Source organism: Aythya ferina, assembly GCF_964211825.1.
Source record: "Aythya ferina genome assembly, chromosome: 1".
Taxonomy (NCBI): domain Eukaryota; kingdom Metazoa; phylum Chordata; class Aves; order Anseriformes; family Anatidae; genus Aythya; species Aythya ferina.
In genome coordinates, this window is record NC_140296.1 from 119,393,872 (window position 1) to 119,401,369 (window position 7,498).

Here is a 7,498-nt window from a genome sequence, read left to right on the forward strand (position 1 = left end):
TAAATTGTCACAGATCCATGCTATTTTGCAGAGTTAAACATTTCAACATTTTATCCACATTACCAATTAAGCCATCTTTGCTCAATTTATGCCTCATTTAAATAACTTATTACATCAGATATAGCTTTTTTATAGTTTGGTTTTAAGTCTCTTTCTCATACTCTCTTTAAGACTTGTCTAAGTCTTTCAAGATGTTCTTTAAAGCCCTCAGACCAAATTAAAACATCATTCACTGGAGCTTCGGCACTTAGCAGTTTCTCACAGATCTGGCAGTTACCCTTTGAAATACCTCGGGAGCAGAACAAATGCCAAATGGTGTCTGCCTCAACTTATACAGGAACGTTTTCAAGCACGAACGTCGAGTTATGCCTCAAAATAGGTGCAAGGCGTGCGAGCCAGCAGCCCTGATTTTTCTGAGGTGACGACCGTCCTGCAACAGTGTCCTGAAGGATTTATGATATCAATTACTTGGATTTTGCCTCCGAGCCTTTCTTACAATGATGGGTCATATTGTTTTCTAAATTCATGCTCATGCCTTAACTCAGTTGCATCTGCTAACGGGTTCAGATTGCCCTGATTGTAAATAGGCAAACAAATATGTATCTGCTGGGACCGAGGTTGACTGTGCCAAACCCTCTGTAAGCCCTCTTCTCTTCTTCCCACAAAGAGAGAAAAAAAAAAAAAAAAAAAAAAAAGAAAAAGAAAAATCATCCCCCCCCCTCAAAAAAAAAAAAAAAAAAAGCAAGGCAAATTGTTTCAGCTGAAAGTTTTCTCATGGTAGGTTTTTTCTGCCACTCCCACCCCACCCCCAGAAGTTGGGCCACCTGAAACATTTAGCAAATTTGCAAATTCTCCCACCAAGAAATGTTTGGTGAGGACTTGGGATAGAGAGGATGCATCTTATGGCTTTGTGGATGGCCTGAGCTGGTGGGGCCTGCTCCAGCCTGTGGAGATGTTCAGCATCTTCAGGACTTTGCCTTTTCCTCATGGTAAAATACGTTTTTTTCTTTTCTGGTTACTCTGGCCCCTCTGCCCAGAGGAGCACTTGATGTTTTGCCTGTGCTGGGGCTGGGAGATGTCTTGGCCACGGTGAGAAGGAAGAGATTGCACATCTGGTTCTGCGTCTCCTCTTGCTCCTCTGTTTCAAGCAGAAACACATGGCAGGTATCTTTACAAGCTCAGCGTATCTGTGTTACACCAAGTGCATCTGCGTTGCACTTGGAGGGGAGCCCAGAAGTTGCTTTCCATGTCAGGCTTGCTGTCTGTACCAGCAGTGGATGCGGGAAGGTGGAAAGGTCCCGGTGTGCCCCAGCACCCCCACCGCTGTCCCTGCACTGCTGAACTGGTGCCTTGAGATGAAGGTGGGGGAGATCCTGGCTTCAGGCGACTGAGTGGCTTCTCCACAGAAGCAGAGAGCCATATGTGAGTGCTTTTGACTTGCACCTCAGGGATATTACAGGCTCCTTTACTTGCTGAAAGGGGCGATGGAGGAAAAAGCCCCATTTTCTTTCACCCGCCCCACTCCATCCCTGTTGCCCCGGGTGCATTGTCCCCTTTTGTCCCCGAGAAGCACGCGTGTCCGGTAGCACTACAGTTATTTTTAGGACAGCTTGGCCAGCATCCATGCTGGTGGTGGCTTTGGTGAGCCGGGAGAAGCCGACTTTTCTCTCTCTGCCTTTCAATGTTTGGAAACAGTGAGGCTGCCAAGGGAGCCCGTCTCCTGCTCTGCACTTCCAGCCTCTGGAAAGCGAGAGTGAGCCCTGAAAAGCCTGGCAGGATGGCCGGGCGAGCGTGCCAGGGAGCCAGCAGCGCGGTGCCAACACCATCGGCCTTTCTCTGCGACCGGCCAGAGAAAGACAGAGCTGGAGAGTGTGTGTGTGTGTTTGGGGGGGGTGAACGGGAAGCAGGGGCGGAGGGAGAGGCTGGAAAAATTGCACAAGGCTCCTCAGGGGGAGACTTTTCATTTCCTGCGCCTGGATTTCTGCGTTGGGCACGAAGGCAGCTGGGGAGGGGGCCAGCATCAGCATGGAGGATGGAGCGGGGAGGTGGGGAAAGACAGCAGTCTTCCCAAAAAATGGTGCCCTTGGCCTCCTGATGCCTGGTGAGAAGGGACAAAGGCATCCTTAGGTAGGTCAGCAGTGAAGAGCTGGACGCTGCAGTGCTGGGGGCCCTGGCACAGAGGATGCTTTGTACCTGAGGTGCTCCTGGTGGAGCAAAGACCGAGCGTAGTGCAGCCTGCTCAGCCAGCCCGTGCTGCCTGTGCTGTTTTTGCCCCAGCCACTCCAAATCTCGCCTCTGAATGAAAGTGTATTTTCTTCTGGTATTTAAAAAAAAAAAAAAATCATAATAAAGGAGCAGAAGGCGTATCTTTGTACCAAAAGCATTGCGGATACCCCATGCCATGCCGTCGGGCTCCCCTCCCGCCCCGCTCTCCTCACACAGCGGGATTAATCCATCAGCCCGCGCCGCGGAGGAGGAGGGGCGAGGAGCCCGCACTCCAGTGAGCACTGGAGAGGCCCCCATTCATGGGTCAACAAAACCGGGGAGGACTCTTGGACTTAATCAGCCAAGGAGCGCTCCAGCCCTGCAGACAATTAACATCAAAGCAGGGCAGGAGGGAGAGGAGACAGGGCAGAGGGGAAAGCCTGCAAACCCGTGTGTAAATCCCCATTGAAAGAGAGGGAGGAGGCCGGGGCGGCATGCAGGATGGGGAAGCTGAGGTGCGAGGCCGTGGCCTTGCTGGGGACAGCCTCCCAGCTTCCCCACACTCCTCCCCAAAACCTCTCGCTGAGGCCCTGCCTCGCTCAGAAGGCTATTTCCAACAGGCCTGTCATAACCCACATAAGCAGGGAAAAAATTGTTAATACTTTGTGACTAGAGAGCAGCTCCTGCCTCTGTGGTTGTGTGAGCATGGCAAACTCATGGAGTGGGGTGCTTGGAAGGAGAAAGGCTGGTGGAGGAGGACACGGGGCCTTTTTCTGGCACTCGTGCTGCAGGCTTCCCCCTCGGCGGGCCTCCCTCTGCAGAGACCTTTCCACACCTCAGAAGCACCATGAGGAAATGTGAGGCTGCTGGCGAGCCCTTTCAGTTGTGATTTACCATCTTCTGAGTTGCTACGTGGGGACTGAGTGGAAAATCGTATCCGTGCCACAGCTTGACAGCTTATTCCTTCTCCTCAGCCTCACGCCGTTTCAGACTTCTCCTGCATGGAGCTTCGTGACAGGTATCGCTGCCACCAGCCTGCAGGTACAGCCGGTGCTGTGTTGAGATGTTACAGCCTATGTAACAGCTTCACCCATCACGAGGGTGGTGTTACCATTATGTCAAGGCTGCCAAAACACTGCTGCCAGCAGCTGGGTCTGTAGGACTTGTTCCTGCAGTGGCAGAGCACCAGTCCTTACAGCTCAGAAGCTGGCACCACAGCTCTGCTCTTCTAAAATTTACCTAGGGGTGTGTATGCATCATGGTGATTAGGATGAACGCCTCATTTCGGGGAGCAGGGAGTTCTGGCTCATGCTTTTTGAGGAAACCATGCAGAGACACAACCCTGTTACAGACTGTGAAGAGAAATCAGGGGAGATTGGAGCACACAGAGTAACTTCTAGAGCATTTCTGAAGGTGCTTTCTGAAAAGCTTTTATTATCTCTTTCACCATGAGAATGGTAGCCCCATCCCTCTGTACATCCCAAGAGCTGATCACTGCAAGCCTTGCTGTTTGGGGACAGGAGCTAATGAGCTTTCCTTTTTCTGTCCATCCTGATGTTGGTCTCCAAGCTGTGAGCAGCTAAGCAGGACAAAGACAGGGCTCTGTGCATCCCTCGGAGAGCAGGACTCTAAGGATGGGCTCAGGCCAAGGCCCACTCCTCCAGGTGCGTTTGTGGCTCTGCAAGGGTGGGTTTTTGCTGGGGTGGCTATCTCAGTGTGGGTACATCAGGGGCTGGCAGGCAGCTCTCGGGGTATCCATTACATCTTAATTGTGGCTGTCTGGCCACGAGGAAGGACAGGAAGGTGAGTGCAGGGCCAGCCTTGGCTTTTGTTTCATGCGCTGAACTTTCAGGCGCCTCTTTCCTTTCTTCCACCCACCCGTTTTTCCTCGGGTAGAGCCACTCACACCACGTGCACTCCTGTTTTGTCCTGCCGTGGCTCTTCTCCAAGAGTTGTTTTTTGGGAGGGGGGAGAAGGGGTTGCAATGAGGTAAAGCAGCGTAATGCATTCCTGCACCTTCCTCCTCCTCTGCGCCGTCTCCTGAGCATCCCTCCCTCTTCCTCAGCAGGTACCTGTGAAAAGTGACCCTGTCAACAAAACCCCAGCAGGACCGGCCTTTGGTCTCGCTCAGGCAGCTGGTTCCCATTAAATGTTCTCAATCATGGAGAATTCTTTCTCTCATCTGAAATATTTTATTATTGCTTTTCCTTTCTCCCAGTTTCCTAAGGAGAAGGGAGGGGGTGTGAGTGCAGTGAACTAAAGAAAGGGAATGTAAAGCTTGATCTTATCACTCCCATGTGGAGGGCCTGTGAGCTAGCCAGCAGCTGGGACATGTATTCCCTCTCTTATGCGTACAATGTATTCCTCCTCATCTTTTCATCCCCCCAATGCCTCAGGTAGGGTCAAAACAGATGAGAAAAGCTTCTGTTACCCTGAGCACAAGTCTCTCCTGCTGCTTATGTGCAACTAAGTGAGTCCAGGAGTTAAAATGGGTTGGGTTACCCATGGCAGGAGGCTGAGGGGACAAATATGAGCATGCTGGTTTTGCCTAGATGCAACAGCTTTTGGAGTAAGAGAGAAATATTTGGTTGGACTGTTTGCTGATACCCTCTCTCCTGGACCAACACCGTATTTTTTCCCTTTTTGATTCTCTACAGCAGATGAGGGTGAGGTGAAGGGTGTGGGAACAGCTCAAGAAAGGGAAGGAGAACAGTAACAAGGAGGCACATGGTTTTTGGCTGGCTGGTAAAGAGGGTAGGAGTGCTGCTCCTTGTGAAGAGAAGGAAACATATGACTGCATAAAACCACCATTTTGCTGGGACTGACTGGTGTTTAACATCTTAGGTAGGTTTGCTGCAGAGCTGCCACAGCCCAGAATGACAGAAATGGGCATGTACGTTTTCACAAGTCACTTTCCAACCTCTGTTGCCTTGAGAAGACAAAGAAGACATGAAGTCCCACCTTGTCCAACGAGCAAATGCCTGTGCTTGGTCTTCCCCTCTGGAATTTCAGCCATTTGTCTCTGCTGTTCGTCTCTATCCTGCTGACTGACTGTGGCCTGGTGCGCTGCCTGCAATGTTTCTCTTGGGGCCAGAGACACGTTTCTCCTCACAGCTCGTTACGAGGAACTGTCATATCATCTTCAGCCATCTGAGAAAGTATCCTCAGTATCCTCATCTCCTTGCTCGCAACTGGCTTGCGAACAGCTTCCCCGTTGGGCTGGATGGCGAAGGATCCTGCAGCTCTCCTGCCTTAGCATGGACACATGAGAAAGAAATCAGCCCTGAGTGCTTCACAGTAGGGATGTAGAGCTGGAAGGGATCCCCTATTTTACCACGTCTCGTCCCTTGCTATTGTCAGCAATCGCATAATGCAATCATTCTCACAAACGCGAAGCTCCAAACAATCCTAACAAGTTTTAAGATTCTCCCACTACCCCAATTAGTTGGCTATTCCAGAACTTGACAGCTCTGAGGCTTCAGCCATTCTTCTTATTTCCAGTCTCAATTTATTCCTGGCTGGAGCATGCCCACTTGTTCTCCTGCCAACATTGTTCCCAAGCTTAAATAGCTCTGTTCCCTCCCTGGTGCTCGTCCCTCTGATGTGTTTACCAAGAACAATCATATCCATTCTCAGCCTGCGTTTTGCTGGGTGAAATAAATCAACGGGTTCCTATCCTGTGATAGGCACCCTTTTCCCCTGACCATCCAGCTAGCCTTTGTCTGCACCTCCTCTGCTCTCAGCTCTCCTCTTTCCAGCACGGGTGGTGAGAACCACAGACCATTCTCCACTATCTGTGCCTGGGGCAGGGACTCAAGTAGCTCTGGGATTTCTGATGGTGCCCCGGAGACAGAAGGCCCAAGCACGGGGCTTTTTATAGGCACAGACTGCTTTTCCCAGTGGATTTGGTTTTCAACCCCCTAGTGCTGTGGGATGCAACCTTATCTCGGGGTGGTTTTCTTGACACTGCTATGGAGTCAGCGGTCCCGCTTGGCTCTGAAGCTATTGTTGCTCAGCTTTCTATAAAGTATGCAATGCTTGCTTGCAGAACCGTAGGTATAAAGTTACTCTTGAGGTTTTGACTCATTTGGTGGCACTGGCTGTTAAAGCTGGGTCTCCAATTTCCCAGTGTAGTGAGGCACCCTGAGTCGTATCACTGGATAGCTTTAGCAGAAGGTTTTGTTTATCCTTCTTTTTATTTTTTTACAGAGCAATAGGTCCACATACTTTTTTTTTTTTTTTTCCTGCGATGCTTTCCTGGACAGTCTGAATTCCTGTCAACAGGATATTGAGAGGCCCAGATAAAATTATATAAGTGTGTGTGTGCTTCTCACATAATTTAGTATGTATCTGACCCTCTACCTCTCCTATAACACTTCATTTTTTCCTCTTGTGAAAGGTGTGCAGAGTGGAGATGACAGATTTTAGGCTGGGATACTCTGCAGCAGAAAGAAACAAATAGATCTACTTTTCAGTTAAGCCAAACCTGGGCTTCAGGGAGGAAAAAAAAAAAAAAGGAAGAAAAAAAAAACAATTTCAGCTTCTCAAAGCATAGGAATTCAGCCATGCTCCTCATTACTTTACTCTGTGACTCATCCTTTACACACAGGGTACTCTCCTAGTACCATGCCTTTTAGATTTGAGGAAGGCAAGCAGTAGTGCAAGTGCATTGCAATATTATTTTAGGAGCTGGAGTTAGAAGAAGTGACTAGCTGAAAGGGAGACGTGCACATGCTACAGTCCTTGGGATGCAAAGTCTGCCTCTGGGTGCCTCTCACCAGCTCATAGTTGTGTTTTCTTATGTGCTGTTATAAGGGTGCTGTAAAGAAATCTGGGTTTTGCCCTGTAGATCTCATTTTTGGCATGCAGTGGACTTTTCTGGATATGTTGTCAGGACTCAGAATTCATGCAGATGTTTCACCATGCCCCTGGAGGTTCAGAAATAACAGTGCCTGACACTGGCAGAGAGGTGCTGAAAGGCACTGCACCCTTTCTGCCGCCTAAGAGGCTCTGGATCACAGAAGTCTACCCTTACTGATAGCTGTCCATCGCCTTCATTCACTTTGGTTTGGACATCTGTAACACCACTGCTTGTGTCTTGTCAGAATCCTATATTCTGACTTTACTGGGACCCAAGATCTCAGCAAATGCCCTGCAATATCGAAGCAGTGCAGCACGGAGATCTGCCTCCTGATGGATTGGCTCCACACTTGAGGAAATGGACTCTGTAAGCAAGCACCCATGGGATAAACTAATCTGGGTTCTCCCTGGTGCTACACAACTCCAGGTTTTG

At 49.7% G+C, this 7,498-nt stretch overlaps 1 long non-coding RNA gene across 1 annotated transcript; it reads left to right on the forward strand.

The window, feature by feature from the left end:
• The first annotated feature begins 859 nt into the window (after positions 1-859).
• LOC311430267 lies at positions 860-6,757 on the forward strand. Its single transcript, XR_014688650.1, has 2 exons — positions 860-989; positions 4,863-6,757. It is a non-coding gene; the product is annotated as an uncharacterized lncRNA (long non-coding RNA).
• Positions 6,758-7,498: the final 741 nt, after the last annotated feature.